Source organism: Prinia subflava, chromosome 5, assembly GCF_021018805.1.
Source record: "Prinia subflava isolate CZ2003 ecotype Zambia chromosome 5, Cam_Psub_1.2, whole genome shotgun sequence".
NCBI classification, from domain to species: Eukaryota; Metazoa; Chordata; class Aves; order Passeriformes; family Cisticolidae; genus Prinia; species Prinia subflava.
This window is the reverse complement of record NC_086251.1, coordinates 18,705,731-18,728,280: the sequence shown is the minus strand read 5'-3', so window position 1 is coordinate 18,728,280 and position 22,550 is coordinate 18,705,731. Positions and strand designations below refer to the sequence as shown.

Here is a 22,550-nt window from a genome sequence, read left to right as displayed (position 1 = left end):
ACTGGCAAGATGTGGGTTCACTGGGAAAAGGCTGCTATGGCTCATCTGCATCCACCACAGGGCAGAGTGGGGTGAGGAGCCAGCCTGGATTCATTAACTGCTGGCATGGGGTGGCAAGGAAATCAGCCCAAGTGTTGGCCACGGGAGTGGATAGCACCTCAGCAGCATAGCTAATTAATGGAGTGAAATGAGTGTTTGGGACACAGAATAATGGAGAAGTGAGTCAGGCATAGCATCACATGTAGCCGAGCCTATGGTTCCATCCTCCAGCAAGCTCAGACCCCTCTTCAGGCCATCTTCTCTTGTGAGCTGGCAAAACCTCAGTGGTCTTCTTCTGGGGAGAATAAATAACAGGGACCAGGGTTAGCAGAAGCCAAGTACACTTATCCCAGAGGCTCAGCATGTGGTTTGGGTGTGGAGGATGTTCTCCTACAACTATTTCCCAAGCAGAAGGAGATCCACATGGATGTCTGGGCTGGAGGGTCTAGGGAGCTTGAGGGGAGAAGCTCTGCCAGAATACCTGGTGTGCTGTTATCCATCCCTCTACCACCACCACCAAGATAATGTGGAGATCTCTCTTCAGAATCTACCCAGGCACCTGTACCTACCTCACCTTGGGAAGGAGCCTGGTGGGTTGGGAAGAACCCTCTCTGGCTGTGGGCCGTCAAGGTGCACTACTTCCCACCTCGGCACTGCAGGAAACAAGGCGATGGCTGCATCTTTCACTCAGGAGTGCACCTTGGCAGCAGCTGCACATGTTTGAGCAGAGAAGGCAGCACCAAGGTGTTAAGGAAAGTTTCCTGTCTGACCTTTTGGGAGTGTGACGGCCAGAGTGCTTCCTGAATGGTCAGACAGGACAGTTTCCCTAACAAAGGATGGACTGTTGGCATTGTGCTCCTGAGTACCCTGTGCTCATGAGGGGCTTAAGGCTCGAGTTCTGGGCTCCGTAAAAAACATTTTGCAGGGGCTGGCTGGGAGAAAAAAATACCCCTGCAGCCAAGCCAGAAAGCACTCCTGGAGCCGTGGGTCTGCGGGCCGTGCCCACTCTGCACCGCCTGGGGCAGAGCCAGGCAGGTGGAAGCGGCCGCACTGGGGCACAAGGGGCACAAGGGGCACAAGGGGCACAAGGGGCACACTGCCGGCGTTGGGGAAGCTCCGTCTCTCCCGGGCGGAGGTGACCTGGGCGCAGGCTCTCCCTGGTAAGGTGACCACCGGGATACGGGCTGGAAGCGGGAGGTGGAGAAAGAGGTCATGCAGAACCCAGGCTTGCGAACGCAGTTCTGGCAGTTGGGAAGAAGTGCTCTTTTCCCTTCCCTTCCCCACTTCTCTTTTGTTTTCCGCAGCCCTATAGAAGAGGCTTGCAGTAAGCGGCAGGGGTGGGGGCAGAGCCCACCCGCACAAAGGCAGCTCCCCACGGGCTCTGTGACCGCTGTCACGCTTTTCGCTCAGATCAACGCCGGCAGTGGATGACGTGGGGCTGGTGCTCCCCAGCCCCGGGGCTGATTGGTCCCGGCTCAGGTTTGAACGCCAAGGTGTCCTGGCAACGAGAAGCAGAGGAGCCAGACTTTCCCGTACCCCCTCGGCTCCGGGAGCGCGGCGGGCGCTGGGAAGCGACAGCGCGGGCGAGGAGCAGCGCCCGGGGCCGCCGGGCCTCCTGCAGGTACCGTGAGCGCCGTCCCGGCCGTGCCCAGCGCCAGCCCGGGACTGGCACCAGTTTCACCCGTGCGGGTGGCAGCGGCCCCGGCAGTGGCCTCCGCGGCTCGGGCGGCACTGTGCTCCCGCACAGACACAGCGGAGCTGCTTCCAGCCGGGAGTGGGGGGCAAAAATCACTGCTGCTGGGAGGGTCCTGAAAGTGTCTGTTCAGTGGGGTTTGGGGGAGGGATGCCGCGGGAGAAGCTGTGCAGGGGGCGGGGAGTCAAGGGGCCTTCCAACAGTTGTGTGGTCAGCTCTCTTGCCCCAAGAGCACGGAGCAAGTGGTTTGGGCTAGGTTTGGGTTCGTGTGGTAATGCAAACTCACAAAAGCCCTGCAGGGCACCCGGGGCTCTGAGATGTGCTAGAAGAAGATGGCTTTACATTGAAATGAAACAGCTTTTCCTGCTGATAGAGAGCTCTCTGCTTTTGCCTCAGCGCAGCCCACCTGCATGTCCGTCCGTCCCTCTGGAGCTTGGGGGGTGAGGAGGGAAGGGCGCCCCAGGGCTCAGCTGTGTGCAGGAGAGCAGAGGGCATTGCAGGGGCGTGCTGTGAAGAAAAGACTTTTTCCTCCACCTGGAAGATGCGAGCAGGGATGCAAGGAGCTGGCTGGGGGAAGATGCTTGCCGGCACGGGGAGGCAGCACTCAGCACAGCCCATTTTGCACCTGTCAAAACTAGCAGAGATGTGCCAGCCATTAATGACAGGGCATGTCCAAGATGTCCAAGTTGAGAAACCACCTCCACAGGGTAACAGCCATCCCAGAGGATCTTCCTGGGTCAGTGGCAGGGGGTGAGCTTGTGGAAGGGCTGGCATCCTGCATGGATTCAGTGGCATGCACTGAAAACCAGTGCCACGACTCAGGGCTTGCTGCTCCAAGCAGGAGATGAAGAGGGATAACAGCAGCAAGACCTTTTGGATCTTGTGTTATTTATTAGAGCACAGGGCTGAGACCTCCCTGAACTATTCTTTCTCATAGACCCAAAGGCACGATGAGGCTTGGAGATCCCTCCTAGTATCATGTTCATAGCAGACGAGCAGTTCCTCAGCATCCCAGTGGCAGGGAAAGGCAGAGGGACATCACAAAATGAGCAGGGAGTGTTTTGCTGGCAGCATGTTATTGCTGACCTGGATTCGCACTGATGACCTGGAGGGGTAAGATTAGCACAGTCAGCTTCTCCCAGGGCTGTGGGGGGATTAGAGAGAGGGAAAGGGTCGTGCTTGTTTCATACATCATTTTTCTCTGTTTAAATGGCAATATGTAGCACAAGTTATCAGTTTAAAAAAAAAACTATCCGGCATACTGAAATATTGCCAAAGGTTACAGTCTTGGAGTGGTGGGTTTACAATAGTAGAGTGTCTGCCTAGAAAACCCAGTTACTAGATCTGTGAGAATCAGTGATGCTTTTTGTATCTAAATGAAAGTTAAGAAAAATACATCTGTCCCATGTTGTAAGAGGAGGTTTGACCTAGATGAACCTGAAAACAAATAAGCATGAAAATTCACTGAAGGTGAATTAAACAATCTGGGTATTTTAATTATTTTTCCAACAATCATGTTTTAAAATTGAGCAGCTTGGGACTGGATGATGTTCCCACTTGAACCAACAGTTCTCCCTGCTCCAATTAGTTCAAATAAGACTTGTTTCTCTGACCAGTTAAGGCCAGTACATTCTTCAGGCTTTATTAAACCCATGAACAGTAATGTCAGTCTGAAACCCAGGAGAGGGGAAAGCATACCCACACCTTAAACAGGAACAAATTCAGCTCATTCTGTATCTCCTCAGCAATTCAGCTGAGGCAGTTTATGAACTAGGAACATTAGCCCCAGTGAGGCAGGACTTTCCCAGATTAAATAACATGTCAGTCATTAAATAACTCATCTTTCCTGGTATTTTATGGAATAAACAGTGCCTGTTGCTTGCTAATAGCATCTGCTTTTATTTGAGTGGGACTGTGTTTTATAACAATCCTTCTGTTCAGTTTGCATGTTTGAAGTGACCCCAGCACGCAATCACTCCGTGGCTGATAGTAAATTCACTCCCAGAGGTTTAATGATGGTATTTACTGTAGAAGCTGCCAGTTTTAGGGCTGTAGTGATTAGGGAGGGTTGCTGGAACACAGGGCAGTTGGGTAATTGCTAGTGATGAGCCAGTGAACTCCCAGGTAATTGCACCTTACCCGGAGAGGTGTGCTGGCATGAGCGGCGTTTTAAAGACAAAGCTGTGAGGGGGATAAAGGACAGTCATTATCTCCACATGACAACACTGAATCATGAACAGGAAATTATCCCTTCTCCTCACCAAGGAAAATAATGTTTGGTCTGTTTTCTTTCCTGTTGCTTTCTTAAAGAAAAGGCAGTCATTGTAGGACTCGTGTGCCTGTCAAGACTGTGTCCCTTCCATCTCTTTATACCATATAAACACTGTTGAAAAGTAGAGATGCTCTGCTTGAGGACACCTACAAGTGTTGTGAAAATAGGTTTTGAGGGAAGGAAAGACAGACATACTCACTGACTGACCCTGGGAAGGCCTGGCATAGACCAAACCTCATCTAGACAGCAGAGAGGCCTGGCAACAGAGGGACCCTGGCAAAGTTCACTCACCAGAAGGCTTCAGCATAAGCTCAGATTTCCTCCACAGGTGGGAGGTCCAAGCAATCCTGGTTCCTAGGACAGCATATATCATTAATAATGTTATTAAAGAGAGACAGTAATTTTACTTTTAATGAATGTGGGATCTACATATGTTGGTGCGGTCACTCGCTAGAGCCCCACTGGCCCTTGGGCAAGATTTCTCAAGTCCCAGCCATTTCCATGTATGTTTGGGCTCCTCAAGACATTACTCAGCCTGCATGCATGTGGATTTGGTAGTCCTCACCTGGCCCCAGTGTTTGAGGCTGTCTCCAGTGCTGCCCCAGGCTCCCCAACACCTGCAGGCTCCAGCCTTGGCGCTCTGTGTTTGTTTGCCCTGCATACCCAGCAGTGGAGAAGCCAAAATTGCTTTGTCCTCCCTGCTCATGAGGCAGAGGACTGGAGACTTGATCCCTGTAATTGCCAGCCTCTCCTACCCCAGAAAGGAGTAATCCTCAAAGCAATGGTGACACTAGAGTCTTCCAATGCTTCTTGAGCCTTCATCAGCAGGTCCTGGAGGGCTTTGGGAGAGATGCTGTAGGCCTCACGTCTGGTTTAGATTCGGGAGGATTGAAGCAAAGCAAGGGGCAGAGCCTTGACACACAATGACAGGACTAGAGCAAATGGCATGTTTAGGTAGGGGCAAAGGGACTGACAGAGCAAAGGGACTGACAGTGGTGCTCTCACCCCAGGGAGGTGCTCCTTGGTGGCTCTGGGACCAAGAAAGCTCCGGTTAGGTGGCTCTTTATCTCCTAGAACCTTTTCATTTTGCCTTATGATTAAAAGACAAAGATGGGGGAGTGTGTCTCCTCTCTGTTAATGAGCTTTCCTCTCCATCTGTAGCAAGAGAGAAAGATTGCAGCAAAACAAACTCCAGTACAAGATTGTTCCACTGGTGGGGAGAAAAGAAGTAGTTTGTAGACCCAGAACCTCTCAGGAGAGGGGCTGTTCTTGGAACAGCAATGATTTAAGGGGCTTAGCAAGCCAGAAGTGCTGACAATAAAGCTGTGGCAGGGTTATCAATGTATTAAGAATTTTGGGAAATTAGACCAGGTATTTCCAGGTACAGGCTAATAGAAATGGTAGTGCTGGTTGAGATTACTGAAGCTCCATTGACATTCCTGGAGCTACTCTAGTGTTAGGGCTAGTAATGGGAAAAGGAGTTTAAGCTGTTCTCATTCTGCAGCCTGATCCAGGCACTTGCTGCTCCACCTTCTTCATTAGCACACACATTTCTCCAACTGCTTGATGCAGAGTCTGGCAGAAAAAAAATCAAATCTTTTCTCCCCTAGGAATTTTCTAGAGCTGGACAGTTCTTGATCCAGTTGTACTCTCTGCACTAAGAGTAGTGCAAGCACAATAAAGAGGGGAGTGCAGGCTGTCAGTCCATCACTGCCTGCTTTAACCAGCCCAAAATACAGCTTGGATGAATGGAGGAATCCTTTCCCTTCTTTCACATGTGGTGCTCTTAAGGAAAACGTGCTGATCATGGGTTTACAAGCCACTGCCAGACATTTGAAATGATGTAGTTAAATTGTTGGTGCAAGATCACTCAGTCCAGTGAATGTGATCTGAAGGAAATCCCTTAAAATCTGCCCTCTGGTACCAAGATGAGCACCAGGCTTCTCAATACCAGTTTTGAACCTGAAGATAGTGAGGCACTGGCAAAGATCAGAGCATGAGATTCAGAGGTAGGAATTGCTGAGGGTTGGTCCTGGATCTACTGCCTGCTCTTTTTGCTCTGGGGCAAATTATTTAGCTTTCCTTTTCCCTGATCCCCTTCCATCCCCTGTCCAAATCCTTTGTCACATGAGAGTTGGGAAGAAGCTTCCAAAACACCTGCTGAAGTGCTTTGAAGACAGAAAGCAGAATGCACAAATGGGTAGGTAGCATAGACAATATAAACAAACCCAGCTATAGGCTTCCCAGGCTAAATGAAGCAGGAGGAGGAGTTCACTGGTGGGTGGCACCCGTGTCCTAATTACAGGGCTTGTCTCTGGATCCCTCTAGTGTGAAGCATCCTCTTGGCTGAAAAACAGCTGATATAGTCACACCTGAGCAGAGGTAGGGGAGGAAAAACTTGTCACACGAGTGAACCAGGGTGGGTGGAAATTTCCTTTGGGAGGAAGGGGGTACGTGGTGGTACCAGCAGTGGGTTGGAGATGGCCTTCTGGGCCACCTCCAAACCTACTAGTCCTGCTGTACCTCCTCTTTCTTGCCTGGTGCATTTTTCCAGGCAGTTGCTATATGCCTTGAGGGTCTAAGAAAGTCCTTCCTGTAGCTGCCATGAGACCCTGTTTATCCTCTCTGACACCTGATTCAGGGGGATAACTCCTGGCATTTTAGTAGTCTCTTTGCCCCACACCAGTTTGCCAACTCAAAAAGCAGCACAGCCCCCAGGCTTAAGATTGAATAAGTAAATTGTGAGTGTGCTTTGCTTTCTGAACCCTTCCAGCATTTCAGGGTCACATCTCTAGTGTGTCTTTGCAACAGTGGGAGTTCAGACCTGATGGTTCCTGTGTATGTGCTAAGAGAAGTGAGATACCCACAAAACACCTACTGTTGAGGAGACAAGAAACACAGCAGATGCCACGAGGCCTGATAGACCTTCCAAGCTTAGCCCCAGACAGGTGTCTTGGGCCTCTCCCACGACACCTGTGGTTCCCTCCTTACAGCTGCTTTTTGCATTTCACTTGTGCTTATGACCTTGCCCTATATCTGGGTTATTCTTGCCAGTGTAGCACACTCTGAAGACACCTGGAATAAGTTTGCAGGTCTGGCCCCTTGTTTTGGCCAAGTGATTTCTTCATGATGAGGGAAGTGCAGATCGAGCAGCCTGGGACCAGGGAAAGTGACTGCAATTCCCACCTCTGCCTTTGACACTTCGTAGCTTGGGCAAAAATCAACCCAGTGAGGACCAGTTACATGAGGACATAGAGGTGCCTGAAGATGCAGGTTGATATATGTGTGCTGTTATTTTGCATTTGAGCTGCATCTGGGAGTTTTGTTTCATGTTTGGAAAATGGGAAGAAGTATTTTTTGTCTCTCCTCTCGTTGCTATTCTCCAGCCTGAAAGCTGCTGGGGTAGGAGATGTCCCCATACATGTGCAATGCATGCTGCAGGCCCTGATCTCAGCTGGAGACCCGTGTTGAGCCACACTAAGCCAGCCCTGGAGCTGAGCAGCAGAGATGCTCTTTAGGCCTGCAGAGCTGCATTTTCTCCCAAAGAGCATTTGATTCCCACAGTACTCTGGGAAAAGGGACATATCTGCACCACCTGGGTATTCCTCCATCCTTGCTGGGGCTGAGCAGCACCTGCTTACAACCAGTGCTTTGCCTTGGAAGCCCCTGAGGGCTGCTGAATGTATCTGCTGCCTGCTTTCTCCCGTAGTTAGGCTGCATGTAGCAGCCTGGGAGATTATTGCCCCCACCCATCCATCTTGCCAGACAGATGTTAGAGATTGTGATGGATATATCTGCTCTCAAATTAAAAAGAAGTTTAAAACACATCCCTTACCAGCTGTGGCCCTCTGCCCTGTTAGCTTTCAGGTGCTCCCTGGAAGAAATATATTTTTTTTTTAGCTCAGCCTATCCTTTCCTTCTCTTGTGCTGTTCTCTGCCTGGCAAAGCCCCAGCAGCAGCCCCCGGGCAACATGGCACGTGTAGTGGAAACGACTTTGGCTGACTGGATGCTTCTGCAGGGAGCCCAGGTGCTGTGCACAGTACAGTGGGGAGGAGGAGACGCCTCCGGATGGGAGTTAGAGATCGCTTCCTCCTCCCCTGTTTCTCCTGAACCCAGCAATTCAGTGGTTGTGTCAGCAGAACTTGATAGCATGGGGATAGAGAGAGGCTGGAGCCTCCACAGCACAAAGCAAAAGCCTCAGTTTGCTCTCAGTGGCCTGTTGCAGGAAATTCTGTCTCCTGGTGATAAAGGGAGAAAAGAAGCTGCATGGGGAGGATACCACAGGACAACTCCTTCAGGGGGAGAGTGGATGCTTTCTTCTCTGCACTGGACATTTATATACTAACTTGTCCTGCCCTGATGTCTCTGCATGGGCAATCTTACCCCTAGGATGGGTTTTCCTGGCTTTTCCCAGAAACCCTAATCATCCCCATGCTGCCTTTCCAGGGCAGAGCCTGTGACAGCATGGGCTGTGGTGCAGGTCTCACTCCTTTCCTCAGTTCGCCCTGCAGCAGTGGCAGGATGGGCTGGTCACTGCACTCAGATTAAAGGCTGGTAAGGCTGGTAAGCTGCCCTTTTGCCGAGGTAGATTTAAAGGTCTAAGGGCAGCAATGCTCAAAAAAATCCCTCTTCTCTTGGTAGGAGATGTGGATGAGAAATTCACATGTGTTGGTGCTGATGCTGTCGGGACAGGGATGCTGGGATGACAGTTTTAGTGGGAGATGGCTCTGCCTGCATTAGTCATGGTGGTGGAGGGGAAACCTGTAACATAAAAATATAAATCATATGTGTTCAATAGATAGATAAACATTACTTATACCAGCACTGTAAATCAGGCCTATCTAGCCACCTCCTCCCAGATTTTACCAGCCTAATCTGGAATTTTCTGTGCAATATTTATTTTTCGTTACTAAATCTTGAATGAATTGCATTTTCAGGCAGCCAGTGACTTCTTTTTTCTAAAAAAACTTTGTTTTCCCCTGAAGTCAGCTCAGAGCACCTGTCTCTTGGAAAACTAGGCCCCTTTAAGATGTCTCAGGCTGCTTTGAATCACTAATTGCTTCTGAATAGGCAGGCCAAATGTTTTATCACTTCAAACTCCCATAGCAATGCAAATCTATACAGCTGAGAAGCCTCTTTCCATGCATGAGGGTGATGGGTAAAGATAAGGATTAAAAATAGAAACAAATTCAGCCCAGGGGTCCTCTTTGTTCCTCCCTGCCCTCGGTGGGGTTGCCAGGGCTACGTTTGTTCCCCTGCATCGTTTTTGGATGAGATCCAGTGCCCCTTGAATGCAAAGTTGAGAGGTACAGTGGCGGGAGAGGGCTGGATGAGGTCCTAGGTACATACATATTTCATTGCCCATGCCAGGCTCTGTATTGTTTTCTCTCTCTGGTTTCACAAAGGTGGTGTTTTCTAAAACTCTCACTTGTTGAGGGCGACACAGTCCAGGCTTCATCCTGTCTAAGGTTTCTGGCTTTTCAGTTGTTTCCCATCTGAATGGCAGCCAGGCGTATTTCCCATGCCTGAGGGCAAAGAGGATGTGCTTGGTAGCTCAACAGACGTGCCCAGTGCTGTTTGGAGGGGACTCCATGTGCTGTGACATCCCCCCTCGGGGTTGCTGTGCCTGTGTTTTGGGCTCAGCTGGCTCACACGCTGCAGGAGATGAGCAGCACTTTGCAAAGCCTCACTGGTACAGGGCTGGCCTGGCTTCTTTAAGTAACCCACAGCCTGAAGGCAAATATTGACTATTAAGAGGTGGAAAATCTCGGTGAGCAAGGGCAGCCTAAATCTTCCTTTTTGCTTAGGTCACCTGTTATTAGAGCTGCCTGCCGTGTGCTGAGTACGGCTGTGCTCAAAAACTGCCGAGAGCTCAGCATCAAGGAAGCAAAAGCCACTTCACTGACTTCCCAATAGAAAGGAAGATACATGCTGAATGTGCATCTGTTGGATGATATTTCTGTTTCAGCGTGCCACTAATATACAAGTGGAAAAGCGACTTAGCATGATTTATGTAGTTACTAGGAAAACCTGGTTATGTGATACTTTGTAGAGTATTGGGCACTATTTATTCTCAGCAGAGAAGGTTATGAAATCTATTTTCTATTTGTCTCCCCAAATGTATTCCAGTTGACATTATCTATCCTACTCGAGTACTCTGGATATGGAGAGCAGACAAATATCCTGACAAATCACATCTTCATGTAAAATCGATAGCTAATGAGAAATCAGTCCCTTGAAGATGATAGCAATTTATCTTTAAAATTAAAATGAAGACTGCAAAATTTTGTCCAAGAGGAAAACAAAAATATCTCTGTTCTTCTTTGTTTAGATATTCTTTGTGTGTTTCAGGTACATATAGGATCTAGCTAGGATTTGATCAACTAAAGATAACTATCGTTATCTTCACTGCACTTTTAAAAGATAGCTGCTTTCCCACCAGACTGGAATTCCCAGGGAGTAACAGAGGAACTGGAATGATTTTAGGTCTTCAGTCCTGTTCTCCAAAGACCTTTGACTCAACAGGACTGAAACTCAGGCTTAAATCCTGCACTGTTGGGTTCCAGCCCAAGGGTAATTATCTTACTGAACTGAGGTCTTCATACATAACCCTGGTCTACCTGGCAGGGAAAAAAAATTAACAAGAAAGGTTTTGAGTATGAAAAGGACAATTAGAAACTAGAAAACTTGCTTGTACTTTACAAACTTAAGTGTAGGGGTGGCCTTGGATGTCCAAGTCAGTATCAAAAGCAATCCAGGCTTGGGACTCTTTATTTCTGCCCAAGGTCCCCACCTGGGTAGCAGTAAGGCACAGAGCTGGTGCAAGACTGTGTTCTGCTCTGACATCTGGCACCAGCAGAGTGAGATGTGGAAGAGAACCTCCAGTGCTGGTGGTGAGAGGGCTTGGAGGCTGAAGATGTGGGGCTGGCTGTGAAATGGGGGATTCTGAGAGCACAACCTGGCAGGTGGCTTCTGAGGCATGGTGTTGGAAAAGCAATTAGTGGCCAATGGGAATGGCACAGGTAGAGAGCAGGAAAAGGTGTCCTAAAGAGTGGAAGCTGTGCCAGGCTCAGGTGCCCTTCCAGCTCTAAACTGGGAGCCCAGGCAGGGAAGGAGGGAGAAAAGCTGGAGCAAGAACCAGAAAAACCTGCTCACACCAGCCCGGGATTCACATTACTCACACTGCTTTAAAACAGGTCAGGTTGGCTTTGGTTTCCAATCAAAGAGGGCCAGACTGCCTAAGGACTGCTTTCAGCCAAGCTTAGAGCAGCTGGAGTTCCCGTGTGCCTGCTCGCCGTGTCACTGCCCCTGTGCCCTCCCACCCATCACCAGTGCCAGGCCTTTCCTGGCACTTGAGCCTTTCTAAGCAAAGGCTGGGCTAGAAACATGCACAAGGACATTTCCCAGCTCACCTGAGGGGTGGTGACCGTGAGTGGTGGGATCACACCTGGGCACTCTCGTCTCCTGACCTGCCACAGGCTTTGCTGCTCACACAGCAAGTTTGCTGCTTGAAGCTGGATGGAGACTGTGTCTGGGGATGGTCCCCACTGCAGAGGACAAGCAGCCTGCCTCCCGCAGATGCTGTCAGAGGTGAGGAGCTCATGGCAGTGGTGCAAGCTGTCCTGCAGCAGGTCTCTTCCACAGGCACCAGGGTCAGCCTCACATGATTTATCAGGTTATCGTAGTCAACTTCAACTGGGTGTGAGTAGCAAAGATGAAACCACATTTTCATTGGGAAGAAGGAGGAGAAAAGGAGCTAACAGAGTTAGAAATCAGATTGTCAGAGTCTAGTGGCTGTGTCTGCTTATTAGGCAGCAATAGCAGTAATTTACCTTTGAATGCAATAATTCATCATAATGCTTCCCACCTATCTCATGAACCCTTGCTGCTTATCTCACCCCTCTTGTTCAAGGATCTGAAAGCATTTCATAAACATTAATTAATTATTCCTCCACACCCCTGGAAGCAAAGTAAACATTATCCCAGTTTTGCAGCTCGAGAAGCTGAGCTCACCTAAAGAGATAATAACTGAGCAGGGGTCAGGAGCCCAGAGCACAGGCCCCTATCCCAGCTTCAACCAGAAGCACCTTTCTGCAGAGTGCTCTGCAACGTGAGCACTGGGGGCATCATCCAGGGTAGTTCAGTCCTTCATCCAAGCATGTTCCTGTGCTTGCCATTTTCAGATGGCAGGAGAGGTGTAAAAAGGGTGAGTGCTGCTCCTGCCTTGGAGATGTCTCACACTCATCACTATCTCAGCACCTTCAAGCCTCCACCACAGGGACCAGGCACCTGCCAGTGTGTGAAGCACCTGCCATTATTCGCAGCAGGACTCTCCCTTTTTTTAATGACTACGTTAATGACCCTAACCTGTCGGTGTGAATGTGGTTAATCCCACAGCTCCAGCGACGAGTAGTTCAGAGAGGTTTTCTCTCCTGCCTTACCTCACTTTGCATCCTAACCTAATGCTCCAGCACTGAGATGAGCTGGTGAGACCTGTGATAAAGCAGAAGGCACTGCCCCTGTGCTGCCTTGAGAATCGGGCTGCTGTGAGTAAATATCCAGGATACAACAGTTACCGATCAGGCCATCTCTCTCAATGTCTCAGCTAAGGGACGTGACATGTGAGTGACATCCTGAAACAAGATGCATGATGTTAAACCTGTGCTCAAGTGCCTGGATGGATCTCGGCCCTTGGGGAAGAGGGAGCCTGTCACCCTGGATGTGGTGACAAAGATGTAAATTAAGGGGAGGATATCCCCTGCAAAAAATGAGCCTTGGCAGAGGAGGGGAGGATGAGACACCAAAGGTCCGTGCCAGGCCAGCCTGTTGGGAAGGGGAATTTTTCCTTTCCCTGAAACCAGCAGTTGACTTTTGGAAGCCAAATGGGTTCCAGCATCAGAGCAGGAGGAGGGTTGTGTTTCATAGACAAGTCATGGTGGATTAAATGTAAATGAATCTGCAGTGTGATGGACAAATGGGATCAGTGCCGGGAAGCCCAGCTCCTGGTGGGGGATGGATTAGTAATGGGTTCTGGTGCGTTTGCATGCAGGGAGGGAGTGAATGGCAAAGCAGGGAGGTTTCCAGCATTGCCCTGCCTGTAGCACTGAAGGAAAGAGACATCTCCGGGCTCAATGAAGAGAGGTCAAGCCTAGATAAACACCAGCTTGGTCCCCCATCAGAGAATCATTGAGGCATGAAGAAAAACTTTAACAGCTGCAATGCTGCTTTTGAACCTCCTAGTAAAAGGGAGGGTCAGGAGGTCAAAACTTTCAATGCCTCTGGGAAGAAGAGGACTTTTCCCCACAAGCCTTTGAAAAACCGAACTAAATTAGCATGACCACACTGCTAAATGCTTGGGAAACCCGAACGGCTCAGGTCACAGGCTAGCCCAGCAGCAGAATGGCAAAGAGCTGTTGCATTCCCATACTCAACAGCCATAATTAATGAGGCTATTTCCTAGGAGAAAAGCAGGTCTTCTGCCCAGCACCTGGACGGGAAACAAAACCTTGTGGGATATGCCCTGGGCATCTTTTGTTCTCCTGATACTGTTGTCTTTGCCCCTTTCTGTTTCTCCCATCCATTTTCTCTCTCACTTCCATCCACCATTGCTTCAGCTGTTCTTTCCTCCCCTGCTCCCAGTGTCACACAGCTCAACTTGCTGTTTGAAGTGGGGAATGGCAATGAAGTTGTAATGATCCAGCCATGCTCTCCCCTGGGGGTTGCTGAATGGGAATGCAGCTAAAATCCAACCTAACAAAACCACTTTTTCCCCCTACTTTTTTATTGCAAAGGGGAGATGTGAGAGCCCTCCTTCTAATTTTGAGTTATTCACTTTTGTTTTGAAAGTAGATTTTGCTTGTCTGGACCTTTTGCAAGAGCCATTCTAGCAAAGACCAGGCAATGCAGATTTCTGGGGGATGTAGAGACCTGGAATTTTTGGCTCTGGTTCAATGATGGGTTTTATATTGATCTTGTACCGTGAGTGTGCTGGGCACCACTTTTCATGAGACCCTTTGCAGGTCTCCCTTCACAGGTCCCACCACCAGAGGTGTGCAAAGCAGAGAGGCACATGCAGACCTTGCAGTGGCCACCAGTGCTTTGGGAAAGGGCTGTGTGCCTACACAGGGCAATCCAAAGACATCAGCCCAGAGCAGCCAGAAAGTTTACTGATTCAGACTGCAACCCTGCAGGCTGCTGGTGAGCATCCCCATTCCTTGCAGCCACAGAAGACAAGGGCTCAGCAACTTTTCCAGGCTTGCTGCAGAAGTGGAAGGAATAAAGCAGGAGGACAGGAAATACATCACAGTTCAGAGGGCAGAAGGCCTGCCCTTGAAGGAGAACAGGTCATTTACCCACCAGACCAAGGTCTCTCCTTCCTGCAAGCCCTAGCCCAAGCAAAGTTGTGGGTAGAAATGAGGGGATACAGTCTGTAGTACCCTGGCAGTCAGCTGCAGGGCTCTGCAGTGCCAAGCCCTAGTTTGGCTTTCCTGCGATGCTGCAGGATCTTTTCTTTCTCATGTCTCTTGTTGTCCTAGAAACAGAGGAAAAAATTCTTCCAGAGAAGCCCTTTTATTACACTTGAGGCAGCATCTTCTGTCTCTCACCAAAATGGTGTATGGTCACAAAATAAAATCCTTGCCAGAAAATATACAGTGAGTTCAAAATCTTCCAAAGAAACCTGGAAAAACTTAATACCTTCCAAACCTTCCAAAAGCCCTAAGAGCACTGAAAGGGTCAATGGGCACTTTGTAACGCTGCTACAAATGTGTATTGGGCAACAGAAGACAGTACTCTTGTGTGTGTGTATATATATAAAAATATTTTTATAGAGGTAATTATATGTATTATTTATGCATATTGTTGAGAGAGAGAGAGGTCCTCACTTCTAGCTTTGGATTACAGCTTTTGAGGTAGAGGGTGTCTGCTGCATGAGAAAGTCAACCTGCTGTATGGTACTGGCCACTTTTCTCTCCTGGTGCCAGGGCTTTCCTGGAAATGCTGGGACTTGGGGGCAACTGTCTTTATTCGAGAGGGCAGCTCATCTTCTGGGGAAAACGCCCTTCTGTGTGCTCAGCCAGGCAAGGGATGCACTGGGTAATTTCTCTGAGGCACAAGAAATGTTGTAGCTCTGTCAGGAAAGGATGGTGACTGACAAATTTCCTGAGGCTTGCCCGATCTGGAGGCACATTCCCATGGCCTCAAGGAGTCCGTGTCAAGGGGAGAAGGAAAGGAAAGCAGGCAGAAAGGTTTGACAGCCGTGATGCTGACTACATCCAGCTCCTGTGGGGAGCAGGGGATATGAGGCACCTCTGAAAATCTGGCTTCCCACTCTTTCCTTTTAGATATAGGCCTGAAAAAGAATCTTTCCTCTTCTTTTCCTTCCCAACCACAGCTCAGAGGGTTTTGGGTTTGTGCCAAAAGCCAAAACCCAACAGCTCTGCAGATTCTGGTTCCTCAAATACCCATTTTCCCCTCGTGTCCCACACTGACCATGGACTGTAGCACAGACTAACACTGCTGGGCTTGGGTGCCTGTCCCAGGGAAGATGTGCTCTGCTAAGGGAGGCTGTAGCTGGTGACCTGCTGCTCACCCACAGTACTCAGGAGGGGATTTTTGTGCAAACATGTTCTGTATCTGAAGCCTCAGAATCAGGACACTCCTCGTTGTGCTTGTGAGCACAGCAGTGAGACAGCATCATCTTCTTTGGGGAAACTTAAGATAGGATTACTATCTCATCTGCTGCTGGAGAGACCAAAGGACCTGCTTGGTTATGATTCAACAGCTCAGGATGCTGAGACAGCATTGTTCTCCTCCCTAAGGCAGCCTGGCTGCTCAGTGTACAATGAGGACACAACTTCTCAAAACTCTAAGATACACCTGTAGAAAACCCAGTGAGGAGCCAGTGGGCACAAACCCAGAAATCGGCTCAGTCACTGATCCTGGTCAGTCCCTGGACATGGCCTCAGAATCACAGGAGATTTAGGGATAAATCTGAAGGTGGGCTGAGACAGAGCTATGGCTGGAGAGGATGGTCCATGAGCCAGTCTAGGAAAGCACACTGGTCCAAAACTATACATTGGACATTTTTATCCATCTTAGTTGAAGGAAGGTGTGGAGAACTTTTCATAGGGTGAGGAATCAAGGGATCATGCAGATATATGTGTCAGAGTTAGTTTATTTATTTTTCACAGTAATAATTTTACAATTGAAAAGAGATTTCCAATCTTTTTACAACCTGCTAAAGGTAGAAAGATTTAAAATTCAAAATCTTTTTCTTAAAAGAAAGGCAACCATCCTTGCTAGTGGTAAATGAATCTCTGCTCAGCTTGTGTCTGATTGGGATCTCAGAAGAGTATCCAACCTATTAAATAAGATATGTATCTCCTGAGAACAGCCTTTGTTGTTTTCTTTTATAGATCTTTGTTCCTCCTGTGCTGTAAGGTCTCCAGGGCATGGCCTGTGTTACGGAGCGCCAGATGTACTATCTGATTTTAGGAGATCATAATTATGAGGAATATGTCAGAACAACAGAAAACTTCATTTAAAAACCCAATTAAAGCTGCCGAGTGACAGCTAGGGACTTGTGTGTTGCATCACCTCCTAATCCCAGCAGCTTCCATGTGGAGAAGGGAGTTGTTAAAGATATCATAAACCTTAGATAAGGATATCATAAGGCTCGCATGAGATGGGGATTTTTCCAACCATAAGTTAAAATTAGCACACATTTTGTGGTGGAGCAGCAAACCTGAGATCTGTTTTGGAGCAGTCACCTCGTGATCCAGGGTCTGATGGGTGGGTGGTCCTTTCATGTGAGTAGTAGAACATTTCACAAGACATTCTGGATAAAGAAATATAAAGGTAACTGTGGGTCTGGCACTGGGGTTGCACCAGCACAGGCCTTGCTGGAGCACCTTCACCAGCAGAGACCTCAAGGATGAGCTGCTGATGGCATCACAGCTATCCCCATTTCTTGGGGGGCCATGGAGGAAGAATATTGGCATGCAGGGTGGGGGAAGCTTTCAGGCAGGTGTTTAGAGAGTCAGGATGGGAAACGCTGATGGAGGGAGGAGGTGAGAAGTTTCCAAAGCCTGCAGCGTGGCAGCAGACACCTGCTTCTTCCAAAACCAGCTGAACCTGTCTCCCTGCCATCCTCTCTCTGCGGTTTTGCGGCGCTCTAAGCCCCCGGCCGGCTGAAGGGCACGGGGCTCCAGGGCTGCAGCCTCCTCCTGCAGCAGGCGCAGCTCTTCCTCTCAGAGAAGGGATTGTTTTCTCTGTTCTGCTCAGGGACCTGCTGGGGCGGGTGGAGGTCTGGGCCCTGCTGTGGGACAGGCTGAGCACTTCCAAGCAGGAATGAGCCTGCCCATATGGCCCCACAGAGCAGAGAGTCAAGGGTAGGGAAGTACTGGATGGTTTTGCTTGGTTTGTTTTTAGAAAGGGAGATTTTAAGTCTTCTTTTTAAAAACATGATAATGTTTTCAGATTTTATTTTAAGATAATTTAATAATATTTTCAAATAAAAGAATTCACTACTTTTTGAAAGTTTATTTAAGAATTTTATTTTTATTTGAGAGTTTAGGGGGGAAATGTAGAATTTATGAGTTCTGAAAAAAGCAACCAAAAAAGAGAATTTAAGACTTTATTTTAAAATCAGAATTTTAATCTATTGGGGTTTTAGAGAGGTTTTGTGACTTTTTTAAAAGAGAAGAATTTAAGGTTGTTGGGGGAGGTTTTAAAAGAAGAATTTAAGACTTTTTTTAAAAAAATAAGAATTCGAGCCTTTTTTTTTAAACATCTGAGGTGGTGCGGGGGAGTTTGGTGTGCGGGGCGGGGCTCACCTGGCGGGGGCGGCGCTCACCTGGCGGGGCGGGGCGGGGCGCGGGGGCGGCGCTGAGCTCGGCGCGGCTCCGCGCTGCGGAGCGGGGCGCTCCGCTCGCCGCCGCCCAGGAGAGGAGCCGGAGCCGCAGCTGCGCTGCCGCGGCCGGGCCGGCAGCAGGTGAGTGCGCACGGGCGCGGCGGGGCCGGGCCGGGCCTCCCGGGCGGCGGCTGCCGCTGCTCTGCAGCACCGGGCGCGGCCCTGCCCTGCCGCAGCCGGGCCGGTAGCGCCGGGAGCGGCCCCGAGCAGGGGGGCTGCGGCTGAGGCGGGGCAGCTGGCCCCGGGTGTCCGCGGAGAGAGCCGGCCCCGGGGCAGCCGGCGCCCTGGCAGGGCCCACCGGGGCGGGGGACAGCCCCACGGGGCTGCCGAGTGGGGCAAGGGCGGCGAGCAGCTGCCTCGGGGCAGAGCACCGCAGTAACCCCGGATCCCGTAAGGAGAGCCCGGGCTGGGGTGACTGGGAGCGGCGTTCGGCACTGGTGAGACCCCGAGCGCCGCTGCCACCTGCCCGGTGCCTCCCCTGTCGCGTCCCGGTCGGTCGAGCAGCGGGTGGCTGTGCCTCCAGCCGCCCGAGGCGCTCCCAGCAGCTCCGGCCGCCGGCTCGGTGCGCCCAGGCCCGCGGGCAGGAGCGGCACCCGCGCTGCCAGCGCTGGCCAGGGGCGCCAGCGGAGCAGCCGGGGCCGCGTGGGGGGCTCGGCTGCCCGGGCCAGGAGCCTCCTCCCCTCGCATCCGTGGGGCGAAACCGCCCGTCCTTTCTCCCTTCAGAGACGTCTCCGTCTCCCAGAGGAGAGGGGTTAAATTCCTCGATAAGAGCCAGGCTCCAGCCGCATACTTCTGATGCCTTCCGTGAACTCTGCCGGCAGGTTGGCAGGTTGTTTCGTAACTCCACTTGTGGCCTGCTGCGGGGAGGAGGAGCGGGGGGACGGGACACCAAACTCCTCTCCTGTTTGGTTGGGTTTTTCCCTGCCCTGCAACAGCACTTTGTAAGTGCAGGTTAAAAACCCAAACGTGGGTTCAAGGGCATTGCACAGAAGAAAGGGTCACAGCCATGCACCTCTCACTCCGAGTGGCTGCCTCAGGCACAGCCCGTGGCACTCCCCTTGGAATGGCTGATTTCAGGAGCAATTAGGCGGACACGGGTGAGAAATGGTCGGAAGAGGCGCGAAGGGAGCTTTGGCTGCTCGTCGCCGTGAGCGGGGCCAGCTCCCCGGGCTGCCGGTGCTGCCGGCCCGGCCCCGGGCTCTGCCGGGGCTTGCAGGCGGGCAGCGGGCCCCGGCGGCGTGTGGGGGCACGAACCGCGGGGCTGCGCTGCCGAGCGGGCAGCGGTGCTGACCACACCTGTCAGCCGGCCCCGAGGGCAGCCTGCCGGGAGCTGCGCCCCGCGGGAGGCAGGAGCTGCAGCTCTGCTTGTGGAGAAGAGAGAGAACCGTGAGCACATGCTGTATCTGCAGTGGGTAGGAGTGGGAAGCGTTTTCTGAACGCTGCTTGTTTTCCTTATCAGGCAGTGCTGGTGGTGTCTTCTCAGGAAGGGGCTGTGGGGAAGGGGGGATGTTCTTACCTTCTGTTGGTGCCGTTGGAATGCCAGGAATCCTCCCACATCCCGGTTATCTGCTGGGGGAGCCTGAGCACGGTGCCTGGACTCTCTCTCGGCATATCTCTGCTGGCTTCCCCACGCCCCCTTGATAGAAATGGCATGGAAATCCAGAAGCTGCCACAAGTGCACACATCTTCCTGGAGCCTTTATTCCACCATGTCGTACAAACTTGTGAGGCCAGGGAGTGCTGCTTTCAGCACCCGTGGATGCCCAGCACTCACAGCACTGGGAACTGCAAGAGCTCTAATGCCAGTTGCTCTAAAATATAAAACTCTTTGCAAATGAGTGTGAGAGGGACATGGAAATTAGTTTTACCCGGGACTTAAAGAGGCAGACCCAAGCAATAATCTGGGAACGTGTGTTCGCCACCTGCATAGTGGAGATGTGTCCTCTGGTTGCCTTCACCATCACCCTGTGGTGCAGGGAAATATTGCTTGAGTGCATCTGCATGGTCCACACTGGTTCACTCCTTCCCTGTTTTCCAGCATCTCTCTGTCCTGCCTTGTTCATGCCATCTTCCATAGGAAAAACCTCCAGTGGTGGTTCAGAATGGACCTATGCCCGTGTTCTGTTGCTTCTCCATGTGCTGGGGAGGGAATGCTTTGGGACCAATTCCAGATAAGGAGTTAATCCTTCCTGGCTGGGAGGCAGTGATGTGTGTGGCAAGGCTTCAGAGCAGAGTGTTTTCTGGAGTCATGGGAGGTTGGGTGCTGTGGTGAGCTAGGCAGAGATCCACGTGCTGTTTGACAATGGGTTGCTCTGTGCCCATGTTTAAATAAAGGCGTGAGGGACACTTTAAATATCAGTTCTGTGTGTATGCATTGTTTTCAAGAGCATCTTTTTAAAGGATGTTCTTTAATCTGTCCAAACTTGTCTATGCCCTTGTAAACCTGTGTATTCAAATTAATGCTTAAGCATGGCTGCACTGAGGGTTTTTAACAGAATCCTGTTGTTGTAAAGGATTGCTAACATTTTTATGTCCTTCAGTTTTTCAGATGCCAAGTCCAGGAGCTCCTAAAAGCAGCTGATTGTCTGGCTTTTTGTGGGCTGGAGTCAGCACTTTCTTGAGGGTTGGGGTGCTTCCAGCTGCCTCAGGCTAGTCATCTAGAATAACTAGTTGCTTTAAAAAAAAGAAAGGAGGAGGGCATGAGGGGGAAATAACCTGAAACACTTCTCAACCAAACACATAGGCGGAAAATTCAGGACAATTGAGCCATGAAGGCTTCTTTTGCTGCTGCTTCCTAACCCTGCTACAGCACACAGAATCTGCTGGAGCTCTTCGTCTCTGGACTCTCCTGCTCAACCCTTCCTGTGTCCCCTCAGGTGCCTCCTGCCTGACAGTGGAATGTCACAGTGGTCACAACAGCCCTTTGGGGTCCAGAGCCTCCCATGGATGTCCTCCGTGGTGTTAGACCTAGCATTGTGCTCCTGAGCACAGCAGGGACTTTGGAGGCACCTAGAGCACCCTGCAGGAGAGTGGCTGTGTTGGCAGAGAAGCCCACACAGTGTGTGGCAGCCTCCCCTTTGCTCCCTGTTATTCCTGCCAGCCCAGGTAGACCATTGGCACCCAGATGATGATGTGAAGCTGTCTGACAGGGAGGGCACTTGTAGGGTTCTTGCTGGTTTAATGATTCCTGCTGTGAACAGTGCTTTCCCCAGGAAATGTGAGTGTGCAGCAGGGAGCTGGTCTGTGCCTCTGGATGCTTCCCTGAGGCAGCTGGTAGTGTGCAGCAGGTTGGATAAACACCACAGGCATCTCTAGATAAGAATAAAGATGGATTGTGTTGGGGTTTTTTTTCTTTTTGGAGGCTTTGTGGTTGCTGTTTTCACTTGCCAGTTTTTATTTTCTTTTCCAAGTTCTGGCAATGTTTGGAGGTGTCAGCACTCCTTTCTGCTAGGAGCCAAACATACTTGCAGTGGCAATGCTGGGTGGACCCCTTTGCTTGTTGTGATCTGTGCTGGCTGGTTCCTGCAGTACAAAAACACACACACTCTTCTCTGAGGAACAGCTTAATTGGCAGAAAGCAGCTCATGGTCTGCCATGACCGGCTCTTGACCAGTATGCCCAGGTCTTTATTTGATGGTTTGTGCCTGTTGAAAGTCAGGTGTTTCCCAGGCTTCCTCTCCTTCCTCTTCTCCCTGCCCTGACTCCTCTGGGATGGGACTTTCTCAGGGCAGCTTGTCAAGTCCTCATGGTCCCATCCCAAAGGAGCGACTCTGCAAGGCTCTCCCAGGGTTAACCCAGCCCGGGCACAGGGCCTGTACCACATCATACCTGATCCAAAGTACTCCTGCTTGTCCACCATCAGTGCGGAAAAAACACTGTCTGCACGGGTTAAAGGATTCCTGTTTGAGTGGTTTTGTTGGTTTTTTTAAAGACCTTTTCTATTGTTTCTAGTCTTTTAAAAATCTTGCATACTCAGCGTTGTATGTTGGAAAAGGACATTGGCACTCCCATTCTGGAAGGGAGGCATCATTGGGACCCAGGAGTGGAGGTGCTAAAAACATGGCTTTGAATCTTTGAGATGCTCCATGCTGAGGACTAGCTGTCCCTCAAAACTCTTTCTCAAGTATTTTTGGAGTGCTTTAATGCAGTTTGAGGATTGCCTAGGCTGAGATACTGGATTTGGTATTGTCCTCTTTGAATTCATTTGGCTTTTTAATGACCTCCTGGGTGTATAAAGAAGTTGGGCTAGGAAGTTCAGAAGTAAGTATTTCCCCAAAGCAACCCCCTGTGAGCATTAGCTGCATGAGGATTAAGCACCTAATGCTTCAGAAGAAACAATGTATTTTTATTGAGGCTCCCACTCTGTGCGGGGAGGAGTGCTGGCCCAGTCCCCAGCACACCTTCCTGTCCATTTTGATCCTTCAGGTATCATTAGGTGCTGGATCTATGTATGGAGCAGGAGATGGAGCACTTTGCTGGCATTAAAAGCTCTTCAGCCAGAAGTCCAGCAAGGCAGTTTGGGGGATTAGAGTTGGTTGTGCAGCCAAGATTTCCATCACTTGTTGTAGGACTGTGATGTGTACCCCTGGATGGATGTCCCAGATGCACTTGCCTCTCCAGAGATGTGCCATGAT

At 50.4% G+C, this 22,550-nt stretch overlaps 1 protein-coding gene across 4 annotated transcripts in view; it reads left to right on the top strand.

Moving 5' to 3' along the window:
* Positions 1 to 1,528: 1,528 nt before the first annotated feature.
* LOC134551105 (ras association domain-containing protein 8-like) overlaps positions 1,529 to 22,550 on the top strand; it is a 33,741-nt gene continuing 12,719 nt past the window's right edge. Inside the window, exon 1 of one of the 4 annotated variants that reach the window (XM_063398262.1) lies at positions 1,529 to 1,660. The gene's annotated coding sequence lies outside the window, so the exon portion shown is untranslated. Of the gene's footprint in view, positions 1,661 to 17,866; positions 17,999 to 22,550 lie in introns of those variants that run through there. The other 3 variants (XM_063398266.1, XM_063398265.1, XM_063398263.1) reach the window with 3 other exon arrangements.